The sequence below is a fragment of the Lucilia cuprina genome, chromosome 2 (assembly GCF_022045245.1).
Source record: "Lucilia cuprina isolate Lc7/37 chromosome 2, ASM2204524v1, whole genome shotgun sequence".
NCBI classification, from domain to species: Eukaryota; Metazoa; Arthropoda; class Insecta; order Diptera; family Calliphoridae; genus Lucilia; species Lucilia cuprina.
The window spans coordinates 1639055-1662797 of NC_060950.1; the positions used below are offsets into that span (position 1 = coordinate 1639055).

Below are 23743 nucleotides of genomic sequence, written 5' to 3' on the forward strand. Positions count from 1 at the left end.
CAAATTTTGAAGGGGGCTCGAATAATATTAACAGAAATAGAAAAGTTAATTTTCTGGCCAAAATTTTGAAGGCAGGATTTGAAATTTTGTATATTTTTCTAGTGAACTTATATAAAAATAACGAGAAACATATCATTATAAACAAAAAATATCTCTCAGTGCACGCAATTATACTGAGGCATCAAGTAAAGTTAATAGTTATATCAGCATCAAGATTTCTTTAAGCGACTGTTACTTGACTTGAGTGTGGCTATGAGGTGTAGTTGGGTACATCCTCCTAAACATGCCTTCGGATATCAAAGGCATTATATCCCATAATAGAAGAAACAGCAACAACAATAATAAAGTTAAAATATCCTACAGAAATGGTAAAAAAGAACATACAAGAAAAAATCTAAAATAAAATGGGAGAGAAGAAAATCTTCTTCTTTCCTTCATCATTATTATCAGTGGCATTTTAAAACTTTAACATACATTTTTGCTTTCGTATTGTTGAATGATCAAACTCTACACTCTCTAAACATGCATACCTTAACTATACCTCCATATGAAGAGTAGAGTAGAGTCAAGTCAGTCAAAAGTTAGCGTGCAAGACATTGAGCCTCCGAGGAAGCTAATCAAAAATTTTCTCACCTCTTTTTCGTGTGATATGAGTAAAGCCGCAAATGTTTTGTTGATAGCAGCAACTTTTTCAAAGACTAAAGACAGAGAAGAAGACCAAACTCTCCTGGCCTAAATGAAAAATAAAAAACATCTTAAGATTTTTCTTAGGAGGCGTATGCTGCGTTGAATGTTCTGTCGGCGGCCAAAAAGGTGGAAAGATCTTTTGTTTGAAAGCCGCCGAAACACCATTAATGATTGCGTGGTGTTGGTAAGACTACAATTCGTGCATTTTATTGTTTATATTGTTGTTTGCAATCTCAGTTTAAATTTAAAATTTAGTTACTGTATCGCATCATTCTATGGGTGATGAATGCCTTCGTAATGGCCTTAGATTGAATACATACATGAGCAACATACATACATTGAGCTAAGAGAAACAACCTGTTGCATGTGAATTTTGCTCTACTTTGGTGGATACAATATTATATTGGTTTTCTCTGGTATGAGTACATGCGCTCGTCTTGACTTCTTGGGTCTTGCGTTTAGTTCAGTTCAGTATGTTTGTTGTTGAGTTGTTTTTGATTTTTATATTTTTTCACTAAAGGGGTTAATCGATTTTAAATCGCTGGCGATGGTATTTTGATTGAGGCAATAATTCATTTTTCGGCTTTAGTTTTTGGAAGTTTTTTGCTTTATGATTGATGAAAATTTTCTTCATTTAATTATGATTTAAGTAAAAGGTTGAGAATGCTTTCACTGCAGCAATAAAACATGAACGAACACCTTTAATGAGTTATGGAGATCTTTTAAATTAATTTAATTTGTTTTACAGTCAAAACGAATATGAGCATTTTTTTTTGCATTTTTTGAAATGCACGATTTGAAAAAATATATTTAAAACCAAACCATGATAAATGTTCACTGACCTTTTAGTGTCACATTTGTGGTTATTGGCGCCTGTTTAAATCAATTGAAATTATAGCAATTGTGTGGAAATTTATGTCTGACAGACCACGAATTTGCTGGCCACCCATTTATTAGTGCAATGTAGTCTGAGCCCAGTGTTATTTAGGACCTCATCGCCATCTGTATGGCTAAACTAAGGTTGGCTGCAGTGGAGCATTAGTAATTGAGGTAAGAGTTAAATAATTTTAAGTTCAGTTGTTGCGCCACCTTTGGTGCAGCTGAAATCATTTGCATGGCTTAGCTTTTGTTGCGCAAGTTAATAATTTGCTTTTTAATAAAATATAAGCCCAACACCATCACTTTCTCTGTTTTCATAATTTAAATCTGGACTGTCAGCGAATCTGGCTGATAGGAAGTATCCTTCAGCTAGTTTCTTTAATTTGAAGAAGTTATGAAAAACATTTTAATAAATGTTAACGATTAAAATATATTTATACAAGAGCTTAAAACCTGCTAATCGATTCTTCTCTCCTCAAACGACATTTAGGAGACTTTCCCCTTAATTCTACTTGACTGACTCATTTAAATTTGTTTTTCCGTTGCAGTTTTTTTGTCTTCTTTGCATTTCGCTAATCTTAAAGATCAAGTTAAAACAAACCAGCAGCCAGACACAAATGATCACTTCAGCCTTCTGTTAAGACGTTTTTTTTAACATTGAGCATCATGTCTCTTGCTCATCATTTTCACAACAACACAGCTACACTAACAATGTATTAGGCAGATGATCAAGCACAGGCAATCTATTGCCACCACAACTACTATCAACCAAGCAACCCAAAACTACCAACATCACCGTCACCACTAGCTGTGTACAAAAGCTTAAAAATACCTAAAGCTTGTCTTAAAAAATATCACAAGAACGCAAAAAAATTAAAAAAATAAACTGAAGAAGAAAAAAATTATGATGGATTCATACCTCCAACTAATCTGCCACTGATGAATGATTTCACTTCTCTGCTGGTTGCTCGTTCATTCTGTTTTTGGTATTTTGTTTTGAGAAATTTGTTTTTGTTTTGTTTCCTCATGAGATGACTACTGCTTTGTGATCTGACTTATGGAACGTCATTAGCTTTATGTTGACTTATATCTTCAAAAGCTTTAACAGTCGTCAGTCAGTCAGTTATTTAGTCATTGTGGTGGCATACAACATCATACACTCACTCAAAGAATCATATGTGGTGGCATGTTGGTTGGTGTTTTTGGCTGTTGTGTGCTCTGGAGTGTATGAGCTTCAATATTCAGAAGATGTGTAAAAAAATGAATTTTATCAACATGGTGCAGATTTCTCATTTTGGCTTCTGGAATGCGCGCATCTTCAGCTTGTTTGGATTTGGATTCTACATGACTGGATGGATGGATAAATGTATGCATGTGTGTGTATTTGTTGGAGCTGCTGTTATCTGTCTGTTTTTGTCTTAAAGATTTTGAACGCTGTCTTATTTGGGATATACATATATGTATGTAGAACAAAACAACAATAACTGCAAAACAATATTTAATTTTATTTTTCTTATTCATTGGTGTATTATAGTAACAATCTGATTTTGTACATTTTTTATGCATTTTGTAAAAATTAACTACTTTTCATGGCATTATGACATGCGTAATTATTTCGGATTTTTATCATGCTTGTCAGGAGTTGATGAGATGATTCTTAGAATCTGGAGTTTTTTATTTTAATACTTATAGGTATACTCACACTTTTGAAAAAGATTGAACTGATTTTAAGGATTAAACAATGATTGAAAAGGTACATTTATTTTCAAATCATTTAGGAAAAAACAAAGTAATTACAAGTTGGAAACATAAGCTTTTTATTATTTTATAAAAAAAGAACATATAATAAAATTTTTATAAAATAAAAAGTTTGTTATAAAAACCCTAATGTAAGTCACATTTTAAAATGTATGCAACGTCCATGTGATTAACAAAATGAAAAATACAAAATTCATTCACTCACTACTTTTTTCTAAAATATGTTTAATTTTAAAGTACTCACAAAAAATATATTTTGGTGATGTTGTTATTTCATGAATTACTTGGTACTAAGTTGTATATTAAAATTTGTAGTCATTATCCTAGAACGCCTTTATAATATACAAGAATTTGAGGTTCGAACCCTAGTTAAAGTAAGTAGTTAAAAACAACCAATGATTTATATTTTTATTTGAAATAAAACTTACTAATGGAGCATTCAGTAAGGAAGTGTACCAATAAAAACAACTGTACTATGCTAATAATATTCAAATCAAAAACTTTTAATTTTCAATAATATCAAAGCCGCTTTTCGAAAAAGTATAATTAGACAAGGAAATAGATCGATTGGATCAATAAATTTATTATAAAGTATATAAGAGTAGATCAAATGATTTGTCAAACTCTGTCTTTTAAAATTAGCTTTTGTAAAAAAACATTAAAGAAAATTTGAGACACAGAAAATCTTAATGTCAATCAGGGAAATTTATTTACTCCTTATTGTTCAACCATATGCAGCGTTAAATTGACATACATGGTTTCATTTTCTCTCTGAAAGCAGCTAATTTTTTGAAAATCGTAACGAAACTGTGCGATGACGTGTCAGAATTTTCATATGCATGTCAAGTGTCAACGACAGGGAGAAGTCGGAGACATTTCTTTAAATACAAATGTATACACACATACCCATGAACACCTTTGGAACAATTCTCATTTTATTCAACTACAATTAAAATGTTGTTTTCATGTTGTTTCTGGTTTCATCTCGGGCTTTGAACAAAGAAAGTGTCATGTCAATTTTGACAGTTTTGGTTTGTTTGCTTGTGTTTATTCGTTTGATGGTGGTCGTATATTGTTTTACGCTTTTTATTCGAATTGAGTTCCAATAAACATTCTGCTTAACTTCAATTAAGGTTTTGTCTATTAGCCGTTATTGTTTACCACTATTTTACATAGAGCTCTCTTTACAAATTTTGTAACTGTAACTGCTTGTTTGTGTGTTTTTGTTACGGCACCAAGAGCAATTGTAATTGTTGTTAGGTTAGCTGTCACTATGACATGATGACAATAATGTTTTAAACGTCATACAAAAACCAGCAACAAAATAAGCACCAAGTATATATTTTGATTTTTAGGGGAAGTATATTGCGTCAAAAGGTATGGATTTCATATATTGCCTTGGAGGGATAAAGGAAAAACAACTCTGATTTGACAGTGATATGTCAGCTTGTTAAATTGCCAAATAATTCATATTTATTTTAGACAACCCTCAAGAAATAAAATATGAGAAAAATTATGAAAAAATATGATTGTATTGGCCGGGATGCTAAATTGAAATTTAATTGCAAAAATTAAATTTTTTTCTCAAGATCGTCATCTCATACAAAATGGCTTTGAAATGTCAAAGTTGACTTTAAGATTTAATTTTTATTTTATTCTCATCCTGACCCTGAGAACAAAATTAATTATATTCTTTTTGGTTCCCAAATCCATTATACATTCATGACAAATTTTACACTTCATAAAGTTTTCAATTCAATTTAAATTAATTTGCTCCATTTTTAATTCCCACGTTCGTATTTTATATAAAAAACTAGGCATAACTAAAAAATTGTTGTCAATACAAAACTTAGCATTGCTAATTCAATTCTAACAAATAGCCAGGCATAACTAATTTCAATTAAATATAAGCAAATACGAATAGTTACAAAATCCTCCGATTTATTACTCCAAAGCTTAATAAATTTGCTACAGCCACTGTTGCCAGATTTGACGATTTATCGTCATTTTGACGATTTTATGTACCAAAAAATGCATATTGATGATTTGACGATTTTGACCCCAAATTTGACGATTTTTTGAAACATAGAGTATTCAACATTGAAAAAGAAAAATGTCATTTGTGATTGTAAAAATAGTTAAGTGCAAAAGTGATAGATATATGTTAACCATAAAATAATAGTATTTGTTTGAAGTGTTGATATTTTAAGTATTTAACGCCTATATTAAACAAGTGGCGATGATGGCGCCAACCAAGACGATGAAAGTGGCAGCAGTACTTCGATGGTAAGTTTAACAAACATTTTTAAATAAAAAGCTATCTAATGCTAATATTATTATTTCAGGCTGACAAACGAAAAAAAAAGAAAAATTAAGGAGGACTGGTTAAAAAATTCAGACATTAATTCATGTTCTGAAAAGCGGGACAGCAAGAGTTAAAGGTATGTCAACATTTAATTAAGGATTCCAATACTGCAGCTAACATTACTCTAGGACGAACAAAAGCAAATGCTATAATAAAAAATATTGTAGGAGTAAAACAGTTTTCAGACGTAACTAATCTTTTAAAAACAAATTCATTTTCTTTCTGCGTTGACGAGTCAACAGAAAATGAAATGAAAAACAAGATTTAGAGTCGGAATTTAGACAACTAAAATTAATAAATTGGGATTCTAAAAATGAAATGAAATTATTAGAATTTTGGAAAAATTTATCAGAAATGAAAAGGAGAGATTCCCATATTAACAAAATTTATTTCTAAGATTTTAGTTTTACCACACTCCTCTGCAAATGTAGAGTTTTTAGCCAGGTAAACTTAAATAAAACAAAAACTAGAAATAGATTAGAAAAGGAATCTTTAGAATCAATTTTATACGTAAAAGACTATTTAAAATTAAAGAAATGTAATTGTTTTGATTAAAAAGTTGTACCTGAATTATTGCAATATATATTTGTAAAATACTGTAAAACTGTTAAGTATTTTATACAATACTAAGTCATTATTAATTTAAAAGCTTTATGTAAAAATATCTCATTTATTTTATTTAAAACACGAATTAATTTGTTCTGTTCTTATAAATATTTTTGTTTTACAAAAATAACTAATGTTTTATTATATTTTATTGAAAATAAAATATTTTTTTGTTGAAAAAGAGTGTTTTTTATTTTGACGATTTCGATTAACCATTTTGACGATTTTGACGATTTTTTCCCCGAAATTTGACGATTTTACTGCAAATTTATCTGGCAACTATGGCTACAGCGTACTGCTACGTTTACACCAACATCATCATAATTATCATCTTATGCGAAGGAAATTTCTAATATGATCATTGGTATGATTGTTATCATTATTGTCTAAATATCTAAACCAGGCAAGTGTCATGACTCATGAGTGCTAAAGAATTGAAAAAAAAAAAAAAAAAAACAATTTGAAACATGACTAAATTTAACACTTTGCCGTACCAAATCATTGTCCGTCATACGTTGAGCATGTTGATGGTGGTGGTTTGTGGTAATCCGTGCAACATTCGCAAATGATAATGAGACCAGAGATAATGTGTGATATATTGAAATAATACACAATTTCTTTTCACTCATACTTTTACAAAATAATTTAACTTTTCAAAAAGTGGTGATATTATTCTTCGCATTTTAAGAGACAAAATTTTGTATTATTTTATTAGGGTAGTGTTTCTTTTTTACTTTACTTTACAAAACCGACTCATGAAAACTCTAATGTCATAAGGAAAAATATAGAAATAAACAGATAAAAAAATTTTCTATACACTTTCTGCAACACCCTATTATTACTCACTTTTCATTTACCAACGTCCTTGGGTGTAAAGAACTTACAAATCATCGCAAAATTTAGCAATCAGAACATTAACAACCCCTTTTCCGGCTTTTTATAATAAATTCTATACAAAATGTTACATCTTCCTTTCTAGGCCTTGTGGCAATCACGAGTTTCTCGTTTTATTTATATTTTTTCATTCCTCGCTTCAGCTACTGACAAATTGTTCCGCTAAATAAATCACAACTCAATGATAATCGCCGTAAAATCGAAATTTTCTGGTTACTCGTTTTGTTTAACTGCTTTTTGTTCGGAATTTCTCGAATAAAAGTATCAAAATGAAAAAATAGACAAATTTGTTTTTAAGGGGTCTCTATTACAAGGATTAACAAAGATAGGGTGGCAGGACGATGGAAGATATTAACAGTGGTTGATGCTGTTTTTATTTGTTTTTGTTGGTGTGGGAGATAAATGAGCAGATAAAGTTATTTATATCGATATAGCGGCTAAAGTGTGTGTAGAGTTTATTGAGTAGTAGCAACAAATTGTGTATTAATCGAAAATTTACAATAGATATTTAATGAAATTGTTGGTAATGAAATGAAAATTACTAATAAACATTTTCGTAAGGGAGTAAGAAAACAAAATAATATTAACTACTCTTAAAACGTATTCCAATTGTTTAAAGCTAATTTTATTTACAGCTTACATATTGAGATTTTATTAGCCAAAAACACGTAACAGCGTTTTTTTTAAGGTGCGATGTTCTTGACTTTGGTTTTCACGCCTGATCTTTTTTACGCATATCAATATGTCTCCAAATATTTTAGCATTACTTAGAAAAAACAAATCATACGGAAAATGTTTACATTTTGGGTACCAACTCACTCACATGGGGGTCCTCTAGAAGAGATGTTGCATTGCGTGATAACGACACGCGCGTCTCAATATGGTAACTGCAACGTAATCGCACTCACTCGTACACACTCCGAATAAAAATGCACACTAACTAATTAATAAAGTGCATGCTGAAATTCGTGACTATAACAGGCCACAAAAACAGACGACACTTTTGTGCAATTTGAAGTTGAGTACAAGAATTTTCAAAGCAATAAACACACAACAGGCTTGTGTTGGCAAATTCAACAATCTGCAACATACAATGATACACATAGAGAGGAGACAGCGCCACAAGATACTCCATCTAGTTAAATTCCAGCGAAAAAAAACAAATAAATAAGACCTGAGTAAAGACAGAGTAAAATGGTGGAAGGATCCACAAAAACTAACAGCAGCTCTACGATTAATCAAGCTCATAAAACCAATATCTGCCTGCCATCAACTGACACTGGCTTAGAGGTGTGAGTGGAAAATATATGAGCGAGTATGAGTTGAGGCATGCTGTGAATTTGACACCACATCACAATGTAATGATTTACTTGCGTATCAATAATTACTACACTCGTTGGTTGGTTGCATTTATATATTCATACAAATCCTTGAATGTATGAACATTAGGCAGGCCCGTTTGTATAGAGCACATACGAGGTACTGATATTTCCATCAAAATTTTTAGTTAATGCCAAGGTATTTTTATCCTGGAGTAAATATTTGGTGAGCTTGGTTAACGGATAAGAAAGTATTTTTTTAAAATTTAAATTTTCTCAGACTTCAGTATTGATATCATATGAATGATACATATATAATATATAGCGAATTATGAGCTGGTAGTATTTCAGAAAAATGTTCATGGTGATATTAGTGTTTATCACCGAATATGTAATTGACTTTCATTTTATAAAGGTGACTTTTAATATGGCTAGTGTCAAATGAGGCCCGATTTTCACAAATATGGAAGTATTATTTATACCTGTATAATTTAAAGCATCGGCATAATTTTTAGTGCGTGCGTACTATGTTTACACGAACACACAGACGGACATAGCCGTGAGCCCATCTGTAGACCAATATTTTTGGGTGTTACAAACATTTGCAGAAACGCATAGTATCCTATTCAATATATCTATTTATAATATAGGTTACAATAGATCGGGAGACCATGGATTTTCAAATATTTAAATAAACTAGATGAAATTTTGAAAAACAGAAAAAAAACTGAGATGTTATTTGTAATATTTTTAATTATTTAATTAAATAATTATGTCAAAAAACATAGAAATCTAAAAAACACATTATATTTCTCCTTTGAACCGAACACCGACATCAGAACAGAAATAATGTATAGAAATGATCTAATGGTATCTTGGAATTAACTAAATTTTCATTTTAAGCGGGAACATCAGTAATTTATATTTTGAGGCTTTCCTAATGCAAACATGTACAACAGAGTTCTCAAATTGTATAATCATCCAAAAAGAATTATGAAATTTGAAAATTAAGTTCGTGATGAGGAAAAAACTTTTCAAATTTAATCGTAATAGGACTTTTTATTTTGTTGCAAATAAAAACAATGTCTACATTCTTCGCAAGCTCTGCTTTACCCAATCTAAATGTTAACTATTGTTGCAATATTGTCAGTAAACAATTTATTCAATTTATTAAACAACATAAACCGGAGATTGCATTCAAGCTTTAGTGAATCATCGCCTAGGCCATGTTCTAAAGTTGTTAAATATGAATGTATGTACCTGCAACGATTATTTTCTTTAAAATTATTTTTAATTTTATAAATTCCTTTAAGTTTATTCTTGGCTTGATTTAACGTAAAAGCACAAGCGTAGTATGTTTGGGTATCTTTATAATTAAGTTTTCCGCGTTAATTACACACAATACTTGTGGCCAAACAGAGAAATAGAGATGCACATGAGCATTATACAAACTAAATAAAAAGTAATTTGGCGGCATTTGTTTCATTTTGTTGGAATCTAAATTATAAGTCGGCAAAATGTTAAAACTACGGCTACTCCCTTAAAGTGACACCCCTTTCAGGGTGGAGTTTCGAAAGTTATCAGCTAATAATTTTAGTTTTATATACATTCCAAAGTCAAAGTCTGTGTAATTCCGGTGTTTACTGAACTAAAAGAGTTCATCATCAATCACCTGTGCAAAGGTTTTGGGGCAAAATAGTATATGTATATAAAAGAAGTAAAAAACATCAAAACACTAAATTTTAAACAAAATGATAAATGTTTTTAAAATCTTCATCACATCATATAAAGAGTGTGAGAAAAAAATTTAGGTTAGATCATGAGAATATTTCGAAGTTATTATTTCGAAGATTTCTAATTTTAAAACGTTTACATATTCCATCAACAAGTACTTAACTCTAGATGGAAATATGAAAAGATTTAGCGGCTTTAATCAAAGTTGATACACATTTTATTATCATCAAGTACTTTTTTCACTCCTTCGTAATCTTAACTAATTGACAGATTTACACAAAGATTAAAACTAGACACTTTTTTGTTTACTTGTAACGATACACTCATTTGTATACACACGCTTACCAATAATACACTTTTAGTGTATGACCAATACTCAAGATTGACGATTGACAGCCAACTGTCAAATGTCACTCAAGTTACTTAACACTCTGAAAATATACCAACTTTATAAAAAATAACAAGAAAACAGAGCAAAAATTTGTACATGCGAGGGTTGTGCAGAGATGCATTGTTATTCACTTGCCTTGATATTCGAATTTATTTTAGATCAAATTCAGTACTTAATATAAAAACAGTTTAGTTGTAATCACAAGGAATATTATAAAGTATTGAATTAACATACTTTTTACGAACGACCCTCTCTAATCAGAATAATGAACGAAGAAAAGGATTACTATAACAGATGTGTAACTGTACACCAATTTAAGTCCATCAAAGCATCTTATTTATGTGAAAGTGTGACCATGCGTATGTGAACACTGCTAAAATCGAATGAACCAGAAAATCAGCAACATAATTCAAATGTCAGTTTTATTGTAACAAAAACTTAAAAAAAAACAACGAAATAGTTTGAACTCATATGATTCAAAAATCCAATACTTGAGTTTCATTATACAAATAATTTAGAAAAATTAAAAGGGATACAACAAAATCAGTTCGTTCAAGATACTTTTGTGCTAAATGAGTTTGTCAGTCTGTTCGGACAGAATGAAATAAACTAAAGTGTCAATGTAATTCACACTTTTGTTACGGCCAGTTAGTTTACAGAACAAAATCATCAAACGGATATTGATGACAAATTTAAAAACTATAGCCGGACTAAATAATGTAGTCGGACTCGTTTGTACAAATAGTTCAATAACAATAATGAAATTGTTGTTCACATCTGTGACGATTTCAACACTTTGATAAACATTCACCTTAACAAAAACAAAAAATTATACAAGTAACAAAAACACTTTGGGGCACACATCACAACAACAACAGAAAAATAACCGAAAAGAGTTGAGTTAATGAAATTGATTGACTTTGCAACATCAACATGAAGTTGGGAAAAAAGGGTTTGGCTGTGCACAACTGTGCACACTATTCCGATTATTGGGGGGCGTTTACACTTACTACATAAAATATTTTAATGTTAAACGGACCCTTGGTTTTTGCCTGACGACGCCAGTCGACATGATGTTGATGCTTCCAAAGAAGTTTAGTTTATTATGTTGTTTGCATCATTAGCCATAAAAAGTACACACTACTGTGTCAGTTACTGTCATTTAATGCCGATTGTTTATTGTATTCAATATGTTTAAATTTTGTTTTTATATTTTTTTCCTTTAGTCGGACGCACCTTTTTCATTGTTGAGGCTCTGGTGTTCAGTCAGCTAAACAATATTCCCAACAAAACGTCATCATCATCAAGGTAATTTATTTGGCTAAAGGTCAGCAGTCATCATATGTACATATATAGAGAAGAATATTTTGGCGGGCTATCCGTCCGTCTGTCTGCTTGTCTCTGTGTGTCATATATGCCGCTAATATTGTCAATTTAACATCCAACACTTTGACGCTTAATTTGTTTTTAATTTTTTAGTTTTTATTTCTATACATATTTTATTGTTTTTAACCCTTTTTTAATTAGATCGTATTTGTTGTATTTTATGTGCTTTATTGCTTTGCTGGTTTTGTTCAATAGATATTGAAAACTGTTGAACCGTTGCAAACGATCTGTAGCACCATCGTAACAAATTAAACGTGTTAATGTTGTTGCCTAATGACGAATGAATAACATTTAATGTATTTGTGACATATGACGTTTTTAATTTAACTAACTCTTTAAATGTTATGAGATAATTGAGAGGCAGTATTGGTATAAGTAATTGTACTAATACTGATAGCTTTAATATTTTCATCTTGTGCTTTGCTTCAGTGTAATTTTAGACTTAAAGCCTCAATCTTTTTAAGATTTCCTTTATCAAAGTAGTATTTTTGTTTTGAGTACTTGGCACACCGTGTCCAATTACACACTTATTTAATCAATTTAAAGTAACACTTTCAGTTATCCTATTATGGCTCCATTTATTTAGTTTTTCATGGGATCACAATTTTGTTGGAATTATAGTAGTACTTTTAATTTTACTAATATGTAAAGCACGTTCTTTAGTGGTGGCTTGACAGATCATATCTGACTGCAATATACATATCATCAGCTAAATAACACTATATACAAAGAATGAGTAACCTTAAGCAGGAACAGAACAGACTTTATAACAACTTTATTTGTCTGTTTGGATTGTTTGTTTATTTTTGACGCCACAACACTTTTCCTTAACTGTTTCAAATTACCTCCTAAAAGTTGCAAATGGACTAAAGCTTTCGTCGAGATATGTATATAAGTTTATTTTTTGCCATCCTCTTTGTGTTTTTCATTTGTTTTTCCTTTGTGGGACTTAATCTTCACCAGCACACCAAATTGTTATACAAGATTTTTTATGTGTCCAGGATGAATTTTGCAGTAGTAATAGCAATTTCTTTACTTGCTTCTTGTTGTAGCAGCTTCATGGTGGCATGTTGTTTGTTGCTGATATTGTTGCAGCTTGCAACACTACAACTTACCAAATCATAGAGCGAGAGTAACAATACAAGAATTTCATGCAAAATGCATTCAAGCATTCAACAACAATTTAAAACCAGATGAAATGTAGAGAAAGACACCCAGAGACACAGCCACCACTTATACCAACAGAACAAAAACATAAAATTAAGCAAAAAATCATTGAACACAAAAACTCACTGACTTGAATAAGAATCATAAATAAACTTGACTCCTAATTTATTATGTGTGTTTGTAAGCTGCCACAGTCTTTGGTAATAGCTATGTATGTTTGATTGTGTTGCCACACAGCCTGAGTCTCATGTACAACCAGGAGTTGCAGTATTTGGGAATTTTCATTTTCTAAACATTGTGTTTCTGAAACTCGTACAAATTAAGATCAGTAGCCAACACCACAAGACGAAAACAACAACAAAAAACTTGGTCATATATTTATTTGAGTTGATGTTGAAAGAAATTCAATTTTTCGTTTTGCTGTTTGGAGTGCAGAGATTCATTTAAACACTCAGGGTGGTTTAATTTTATGTAGTTTAATGTACTTCTTGGAAAAGCTGCTTAGACAGCTTTTTCATTAGCCGATTTTGATGTGATGTCGTCTAGCTTGTAAGTATATGAAACAATAATGAATATGAAAAGTGTTAATTAAAGAAACAAATGTAGACTGTACAGTAAAATTTATAAACTCGGCACGAATATTGTAAGTTAAGCTTTACGACAATTTCAACTCATCCGACATTAAACTGAATTATAGAAATTTAGTCCATAATTTCAAAATATTTTAAACCAACAATTTTATAAATAAATCATTTAGGTATATTGACTTTTTAACAATACATTATTTTACTATATTTCATCGATTTAAAAATATGTTGATGATTTGTTTTCCTCTTTCAAACATTGTTAATTAATAATAAATTTGCTTTTGTTTGTTTTAAGAATTACTGAAACAAACGACGAACAAAAAGTTCAATACAATTTTATATTAAAATTTATTAATGCATCCGTTTCATTAAACAGTTTATTCACCTTTTTACATACAAAATTCTCAGCAGGCATAATTTAACTAGATACTGTCTTTTCACATGAAATCACCTGCAGAGTCAATATTTCAACACTGTTCAACCAGTCAGTCACCCCCAGCTCGACCACTAGCAAACTCTTAACATTATATCAAGCAGCATCTCACTGTACAATTCAGCTAAATGTCAGTTAGCCAGTCAGTCAGTTATCTGCGGCAGCACAACCACTCAGCTGAGGAGATCACCTTAATTCAACTCGTCTCAGACATCATCAACATGCGCTAATTTCAGAACAGATTGTTGATTAATAGCTAATTTTAATTAATAAATGAAATGTTTACGTTGTTAAACACAACAGCACAACAAAAATACGTTTACAAAAAATATTACCAAGAATTTCTAGATATCCAAACATAAATCATAAGCCAGAATATCTATCTATACCTACTGATTAATTAAAAATTCTTAAAAGTTAGACTAAATTGTTTTTTTTTTTTGTGCACCACTTATATAGTAGCGAGGAAGTCTTGACCGTTTTTTACAGTATTCCAGTTTCTTGATGAAATCGTGGATCTATATTGCACATTTTGCAATTTTAAGTCAACTTTATCACCACCCATAGAACTTTCATGACGTCGTCATCATGGACGTCATGGCTAAAACTTAATAAGGACTCATTGTATAAATATATTTTTTTGTGGATCTAAGATAAATATTTCGATAAAATGAATAAATCAATATATCTGCCAAACTAATTCAGTTGTATTCTCTCTGTCGCATTATGATGTCGAAGTAGGGTATCAAATGTTTCTATAATGCAATAATAACAACTAACTATTTACCTATTTCTGTTAAATTTGTTATTTTATTTTTACTAAATAAAAAAATATAAAATGAAACAATGACAGTTGTTTGACGTTTGCGAACAAGTTGTTTATTAATAGCTCCTCTTATTCAATATTTTTTCCTGTATCTTTAAAAAATATTTAGCTACGGTTTCAATTAATGCATCTGTTATACAATATCACTCTGTTTAACAATATCACTAGCACTCATTACGATTTTGAACAAATTAACAATTCTTTATAGGAATGTTTTAGTTTCTTATCGTTTTCAAGACAAGTTAAATAAAGTTTTTGTTTTTTCTTGTGTTAAACAGCAGCTTAAATAAACAAGTTGTAATTTTATAATATTGCTTATCCCCCAGAGGCCGGACACATGCTGCAATTAATTAGAATTCGAAAATAATAAAAAATATAAATTAAATGGTTCGATATTAGTTCGATTTTTATGGCAAAATATAACGAGACCCAAACGTGGTCACGCATATTGTATAAATTAACGTATCTATTTGTAAGTGATATTATTTTTATTTAACTCTTTTTACTTCTACTACTTCGTTTTTGCCTAAATAGTTTATTTATTTTGTTGCATGAGACAGTTAATAATGAAGAGGACCTACTGGTTGGTTAATGGCCTAAGGGATGTGTTACATTAAAAGTTGTTATGGAAGTAGTTGCAAGTAGTGTTAAAAATTTGGTACCAGAATGTAAAACACGTCGGATAGTACTTTTGAATTTTTACTTAACTTGACATTTTGTCAATTAGTTATTAAATAAAATTTAAAACTTCACTTGCATGGTCAGGCAGATAATAAAAAAAGCAAATAAATTTTGAATAATTTATTTAAAAGCTACAAAATAAGTAGTTGACACTACTCTGTAAATAAATTTAATTACAAGACTAGTATACATTTAGTTTATTTGCGATGATTTCCGAACGCTTTATCACAGTTCTAGTTTTATTTTTTGTGACAGCTGTCTTTAATCCTCATATACAACAAATACATACATATAGTAGAACAAAACAGACGGACCTATAGACCGGTAGATAAAGAGACAGACAAATAAACAAGGTACAAGAAGCATGACAAAATCATCTTGTTTCTGTCGTGTATCATTCACATCAACAGAGATGGCATGTTCCGTCCATGAAAACTCGTACAGAATTATTTTTGTTACATATTGCTTTGTAACCACAAAATGTCAAATTTGACAGTTTACATTGTTAACGTTGACACATTACCACAAACACACTATTCACTGGCAGAGAATGAATGAGCAAGGAAGCAATCAAGCGAACTAGTGGCTGAGTGAGTAGCAGAACTAAAAAATTGATCTTATTTTACACACATAACTCGCAACAACTTTTTGTCTACATTTTTCACATAAGTGATCACTATAATGAGCTGTGATCACATCACGCCAGGAGAAAAAAAATTCAAATACATACCATCTATATAAACTTAAGCAACCATACTTTTTTTCTATTTGCATTTTGCAACGCGTGTTATTTTGAGTATTTACAACATTTAATAACCACCTCACGTTTTATTTTATTTTTTCTTTTTTTATAAAGTATGATGCTTAAGTATTGTCACTACATTACACTGATCAGTGATCACCCCAATCATACTTATGCTGATCTAATGTGTGTTGAATTTTTTCTTCTTACTATTATTTTGGGTGTAAGCACAACAAATTTCATTGACACGATCTGTTGTAGTGGCAAACTAGCTACGAGTACATGATGATGTTGATTTTAACTTAAACATGATCAAGTATTTTAAGATGACGTAGTCACAAAGTCTACCGCAAGACACTCATCATGAATGATGTGCTAACCAAAAGGCAGGAAAAAAAATCAAACATTTTATAGAGTTTGAATTCCGACATGAGACAGCTGTTTAAAAGAGTTTAGTTTTATTTAGACCGATTAAGGAGCTTTTTGAACTAATCGAGTCTGGACTAGAACTGAACTAGGCTCTGGATGATTTGATACTCGTAACAATAATGGTTTTCACACAGAAAAACTATTTTCATTCTGTGTGTTTTTAGCGAGCAATCAAATAAAATGGAAAAATAAAGAGGCTAACTCAAAATGAAGTACTTAAGTATCTATATGTAAGTCATTACAAGAATACTTAAAAGTAATGTAGACAGTATGAAGCAGTTATTGAAAGTAAGTATAAATTATTACCTCCTCGACGTCGACATAAATTTTGAGTCGTCGTAAAATTTGCTGTCGACGGAAAATGAGTTGTTTCGACTCAATCTTGGTACTAAAACAGATTTCTTGGCTTAAAATAATTAAAAAATTATCAGAAATTATCAAAAAAAACAGCAATTTTACTTTCGACGTCGACTTGGTGTTTTCTTGGATATATATTCGAATTTTACTTTTAATACTTTTATATCACTGATACTATCAGCAAACCAAACATTTTACTAACAAGAAACTTTGGCATTTACATACATACATTTGTATTTATACAATATAAATATTGGACTGCAACAGCAAAGTGTACGTAGTAAAAAATCAACTCGTCTTAAGTATTATTTGCTTCTAAATCAAAATGTGTGTGGTCGATGTTTAGCTTGCTCCTCTATAAATGATGTCGTGTGGCGTCATTCATAGACAGCAGCAGCAGTAATGGCAACATCATCATCATCGTCACCATCACCATCGTCATAGTGCCAATGACAATCCCTAAACAGCGAGAAAAATAAAACTGGAACTTTTGTAAAAGGTGCTCCTAAAGTACAAGATGAAGAAGAAAATAGATGAGAACGAAATTTGACAAGCATTTAATTATGTATTACAAACAAACATACAAACTTATAGGGAGAATGTAAGATACATTGGAAATGCTTTTTAAGTTGAATGATCATGAATGATGGGCTGGTTCCCGTGTAATAACGATGTCTTGTTTAAACGTATAACGTCAAGATGGGAAACCAAACAACAACAAGAAAAAATATTACAATATTGTCATTGTCATGTCTTTTGATTTAGATGATTGTGACAGTTTATTTCCATTCTACTAATTTTACTACTAGTGCTGCAAGATACTTAGTATGTGTGATTGAAATCTGTGGTCTTGTTCTAAATTTGAGTTTTAAAGGGAAGTATTTTAAAGAATTGTTAAGTTGTTGCTTGTGATCACATGTAATATTAATGATTTGTGAATGCTTCTTTAATTTTTTTCGTGATTTCCCAACATATATTGAAAGATCATTCTTTTAGTGGATGCATGTTAAAAAAAAGTAACTAATTAGTGAAATTCATATACAAGACATAAAGACATTTGTATTGTAAATAAATATTAATATAATTGGAACTATTTGTAGGGGGAAACTTATATACCAATGGTAGTTGCCTTATATACTTAGATGTAAGAACTAATTAAATTATCATAGAAATCTAGAAAAGGATTTTTTTGACATTGTACGATATGTATGGACATACAAAGACTTGTTCGTTAGCTTAATTCTCACTAAGTTAAAAACATTTTCAGCGAAAACAAGTAAGAAAGTATAGTCGGGCGTGGCCGACCATATTATAACCTACACTAGTTATGAATATTAAATGTGATTTATTTTTCATAATAAAGCATTTATCTTCAATATTTCTTTGTTCCGATACATTAAAGCAATTTATGGATGAAAAACTAATTTTCAGAAAAAGCCTTTATATAGGGGCTAGGGGCAAATATGGACCAAGCCCGATAAAATTTTGTAAATATATTTATATTTACATAACATTTTATTGTTCTGAATTTCATCGCGATATTTGTGTTTATAAGTTAATTTGGGACACACAAAGTAATTTTCTGAAAGGGACTTTGTATGGATGCTAAGGTCAAATGGGGCCCGATCTTTATGAAATTTGGCAGCGTCATCAAGACTTCTATAAAACTTAGTTGTGCCGTATCTAATCGATATATCTATATATTTAACATAATTATGAGCTCAGAAACCCTTTTCTATGGACCCATTTCAACCATTTTCAATAGGCATCATCCTTGGATATATGTGCGTGCCAAATTTCATCCGTACACCAGTTGTAGCGTGTCTAGTGGAAATCAATCTACAATATCCAGCACATTATGACCTAGCCTAATAGACCCATTATGAATTTTTATAAAGTAAACATTTTAATAAATTTTAAATAAAACACCACCTGTTTATAAAAAAGAGTTCTTCGATTTAACCATTTCAGGCATAAAGCTAAACCGCTGGACTTTATATGAATATGATTCACCACACACTAAAAATAAGTATTTTCGAAGGATATCGCAGGATATTATCCTTTTTAGCATTGATGACGTCAAATTGTAAGAACTAATATATTTATGAATAAAACCAATTACTGTAGCTGTGATCCCAAAATAACGCTCTAAATCGAAAAAATTTAAAAAAACCTTGGGACACTGGTGTTCCGTATAAGTGAAAGAGTTAATTTACTGTTTTACTATAACAACATAAAAATAAACAAATATGTAATTGAATTTAAAATTGCAATAAATTAAATTTAAAAAAAAAAATACACTCCACAGCACAGCGTACAAATTGGTCAATTTGCAAAAAAATCACACGTAATAAAAATGACAGATTGAAAAATAAATAGAAAAATCGGTCTACAATAAACCCAAGCAAAGAGAGTTTTTTTCCTGAAAAAATACAAATATTGTTGACTTTTTAAACACTTTTTGTCACGAAGTCATCAACAAATGCAAAATGAACACAATCACTAAATAAATAATGATGCGGCCAACATAAAAAACATTATAGAAAATTTATAGTAAACTGATATTGTGGAAGGGGGACCTACATACATGTGTATGTAAGTACTAAACTCACTGAAGTTAAAATCAACACACAAAATATGTGGGGTCTATAAAATGGAGAAAAATTGAAAAAAAAAAAAATATATATATATGTAGTGAACTCTATTAAATTTATAGCGAGGGCTGTTGTTTAGAAAAAAATGTAGTATAAATAAAAGTACCGACAGATGATTGACGTTGGGCTGGTGACAAATTGCACATAATGATATTAAATTGAAAATGATTGTGCAACAATATTACGACATTAAAAAAAAACTTCTAAAGAAATCACGCCATATCAATTTTGTAAAAAAAAAAAAATGAAAATAAGCCGCTGCATGCAGTTGTTGTTAGTAAAAACAATAATAAAAAAGTTTTTGGAGGAGTTTATGATTTCGAAAACAAGTAATAGATTGAAAATTGAAAATTTAAAGTTAGAGTAGGAAATTCATTTCAAGTAAACTGTTTCTTAAACAAATTTGAATTTTCATAATTTCTTCTTTATAAAATTTCAAAATTAAAAGGATAAATATAAGGAATTATGTAATATATGTAATATATTTATTAAAACAAATCCTAAAATAATGCTAATCCACTTAAGCAGATTTTCTCTTTAAACAATATAAAGAAACGGTGTAATTGTTAATATTAGGCTTAAATATGCAAATAATGTGCAAAGACAAACAATTTTAAATAAAATATTTGTTAATATTATGTGTTGTAGATATGCGGCTTGTTATTTTACTCCACACATCTATTTACTTTTGAAAGGTCTAATTGAAATTAATGACAATCAACGAAGCGTTAATATTCAACTTTTTTTCTATAATACTGCAAATACGTTTATAATAAATTATTTACTGGATGTTTAAAACAAAGTTTAAAACATGTTTAAACCAAGTAAATAAAAATAAATAAAATTTTGTAATTCAACATGAATTCAAACAAATCAAGAGTTATAGACAAAAACTAACAAATAGCATTAAATAAATTGTTTACCAGTCGAAGTCAGAAAAAATAGCTGATTGAATAAGTGTTTGTAGTCGAACCATTAACAATCATTTTTGAAAACTAATTTTCAACGGTAGCTGTTGGCTGGTATATAGAAGCAAAACAAAATAACAGATTTCAATACTCAATGGGGTACTTTTTAAGAAAAATTTGTTTTGAAAATATATTTATTTTATATTTAATTTTAATTTTATCTGAAATGTGATTGTTATCGCTTTAAAATGAATATTATACTTGTAATTTTGTAGAAAATTTATTGAATTTTTTATGATTTTTTCCAAGTAGTTTTTTTGGAAGTAGAATCTACTTATAAAATGGTAATTCACTTTTCTTAATGTTCACATTAAGACGTTCAATAGTTTATTATAATCTTTAGATTTTCTTAATTTTCTTTTAATTTTATGGCGAGTATATTTAAATATGGAACAATTTTATGTTTAAGGGCGTGTGTTTTTCGGTTGAAATTTGACCACATGGCTGTTTATTTGCTTGAGGAATTTATAAAAGAGTTTTTTTTAAATTTTTTAAGCTTTTAATTTTTTTTTAAAATTATGATATTTAAACAAAACATTTTGATATGCTTTTTAATAATACATCACTGTTTTTGCCTTGAAATCTTTAATTGCCAAGCAAACACTTAAATTGAAAAGTAAGGGGTTAAAATGCAACGCTAACTTACAAGAAAAGAGTTAGATAAGTGCAAGTAGCCTAGTAAGTCATTACTAGACTAAATAAAAGTAATGCAGATGGTAAGTAATAGTCATTGTAAAGTAAGTTTGTTCAATAAAAAAATAAAGAGTTTTTGTACAAACATTTTCAATACTTGCGGGCTTTAGAACAAATTAAACATTTATAAGATTTACATATAACGAATTGAATAGCAATTATTGAGTCCCTCAATTTCGGTATAAACAGTTTACGTTAAAAAGCCATTACATTGATTAATTTGAAAGTTTTTTTCTTTCCTGATGTAGTTTTGCTATGAGTATAAAATTTAGTCTTATTTTTATAGAATTATAAGAAACAGGTCAGAAGTAACAGACGTTGGTAAAAATACCTTGCCGAAAAAATAGTTATCATAAAAAGTCATTTAGCCTGCTTCCGGAATACTAAAGCTCTAAAATAAGTATTATCTTCTAAATGGAAACAAATCTACTTCTATTTATCACGAAACACTAATTATATTTTCTATAACCTTTTTAGCACAAAGTAAATTATAATTTGAAATGATTTTATTAGTGCAATGTTGTTTTTTTAAACATCATTTAAAACAGTATTTAAACTATTATTAACGTTATTCCAGCTGATTAGTTTGGAGTTTAACAAATTACATACTAATTATTGATTTTAAATTGCAAACAACATTTAATATTTAAAAACGTTTATGATCGGACTACATGTTTGTAAACAAAAATAATTAAAATAAATTGCTAAGAATGAAGTGATTTGTTTAATTTGATACTGGTTTAAAAAAAATTATATATATATATATTGAAAATTACTTTTAAAAAATGTGCAAAACGTGTGAGCAACAAAAACGCCCTCTTTTAAAAAGGTTGATTAGAAACTAAACCTTAAACCAAGTCAAAATAAATTCCGTAATGCTTTTATATAGAGTCACATTTCCTTTCTGGTTTTGATTAAAGTCTTGTCAGTCAGTTTGCAACAATTTAGTTATATTTGGCATCTGTGCGATTAAGTTTGTATCCGAATATAAAAACATATGCATACAACGAGTTTTATTTATTGTTAGAACTTGATTAACTGTGAACTGCAATTAAACTTAATCTTTTAACACGATCTGAGTTTAAAAAAAATACGCTGATAAAAACTTGTTGCTACTTTTTGTTGTGGTTGTTGTTGCAGTATTTATGCATAAATTATAAAATTTATTTAATTTTAATGTTAATTTCATAAATGTTTTAATTATAACATTTTGTTGTTGATTTCTATCAATAATACGGCGAATACATAGACAGACGAGTGAGTGATAAAATATGCAAGTTTGAAATTGCAAAATATTGTGGCATTGAATGATTTATAATTATTATTTATTATTTTCATACAAAAATAATATTCTGCTGTAAAAGTGTGCTAGTAAGATTTTGTGGTATTACATGAGAAAATGCTGTAAATTATAGTCTTAAAGATTTTAAAATTAATTGTTGCCTTTAAAATGTTTAATTATATGAGGTCATGGCGGAAATTGTTAAAGTCTTATGGATTTTTTAAACTAAATTTGTTATTATTTTTCTGCTTAAATATTATTTTAATATAAATAAACAAATTATTACTTCACTTACCAATTTAAATGTAAAAAATCTGTAAATAAATAAGAAATTCGTATGATAAATATTTTGTTAGGAAACTTATTAAATGGTGACAAAACAAAAATTAAGTCGTAAAAATGAGTTTAAACCATGAACAGTAATTACTTAAAGTATTAACAAAAATAAACAAACTTTTGTTGTCGATTTGTTTGGTCACAAAAAAAAACATAATTTTATGGTTTATTAACATAAAAATTAAAATTAACAAAATCAAAACAACATCTTTAACAAATTTGTTTTAAAATCTTAGAGTAAATTATAAAAATAAATTTGGATAAAATCTATAAAAATCATAAAGAAAAAAATCACACAATAAAACCCAAAATCAACCAGAAAACAAATCAAATAAAAGTAGAGACATAAATTTTAATCCTTGAACTATTGGAAATGACAATAAAAACTGTCATAATAATCATCAGATCAGAGAAACAACTAAAACAAGCAACCAAAACAAAAGATAAAAATTATTACTTTTTTTATTCTACGTTTCATCTCTTTTCTTTTTGTCGAATAAAGAAAAAAAAGACATACAAACAAATCATAAAAAAAGTTTTCATAATAAAAAATAAATTCCCATAAATGA

General features: G+C 29.3%; 1 protein-coding gene across 1 annotated transcript in view; it reads right to left on the reverse strand.

Moving 5' to 3' along the window:
• LOC111683721 (1-phosphatidylinositol 4,5-bisphosphate phosphodiesterase classes I and II) overlaps positions 1 to 23150 on the reverse strand; it is a 190779-nt gene extending 167629 nt beyond the window's left edge. The window contains exon 1 of the mRNA XM_046956432.1: positions 23134 to 23150. The gene's annotated coding sequence lies outside the window, so the exon portion shown is untranslated. The remainder of the gene's footprint in view (positions 1 to 23133) is intronic.
• Positions 23151 to 23743: the final 593 nt, after the last annotated feature.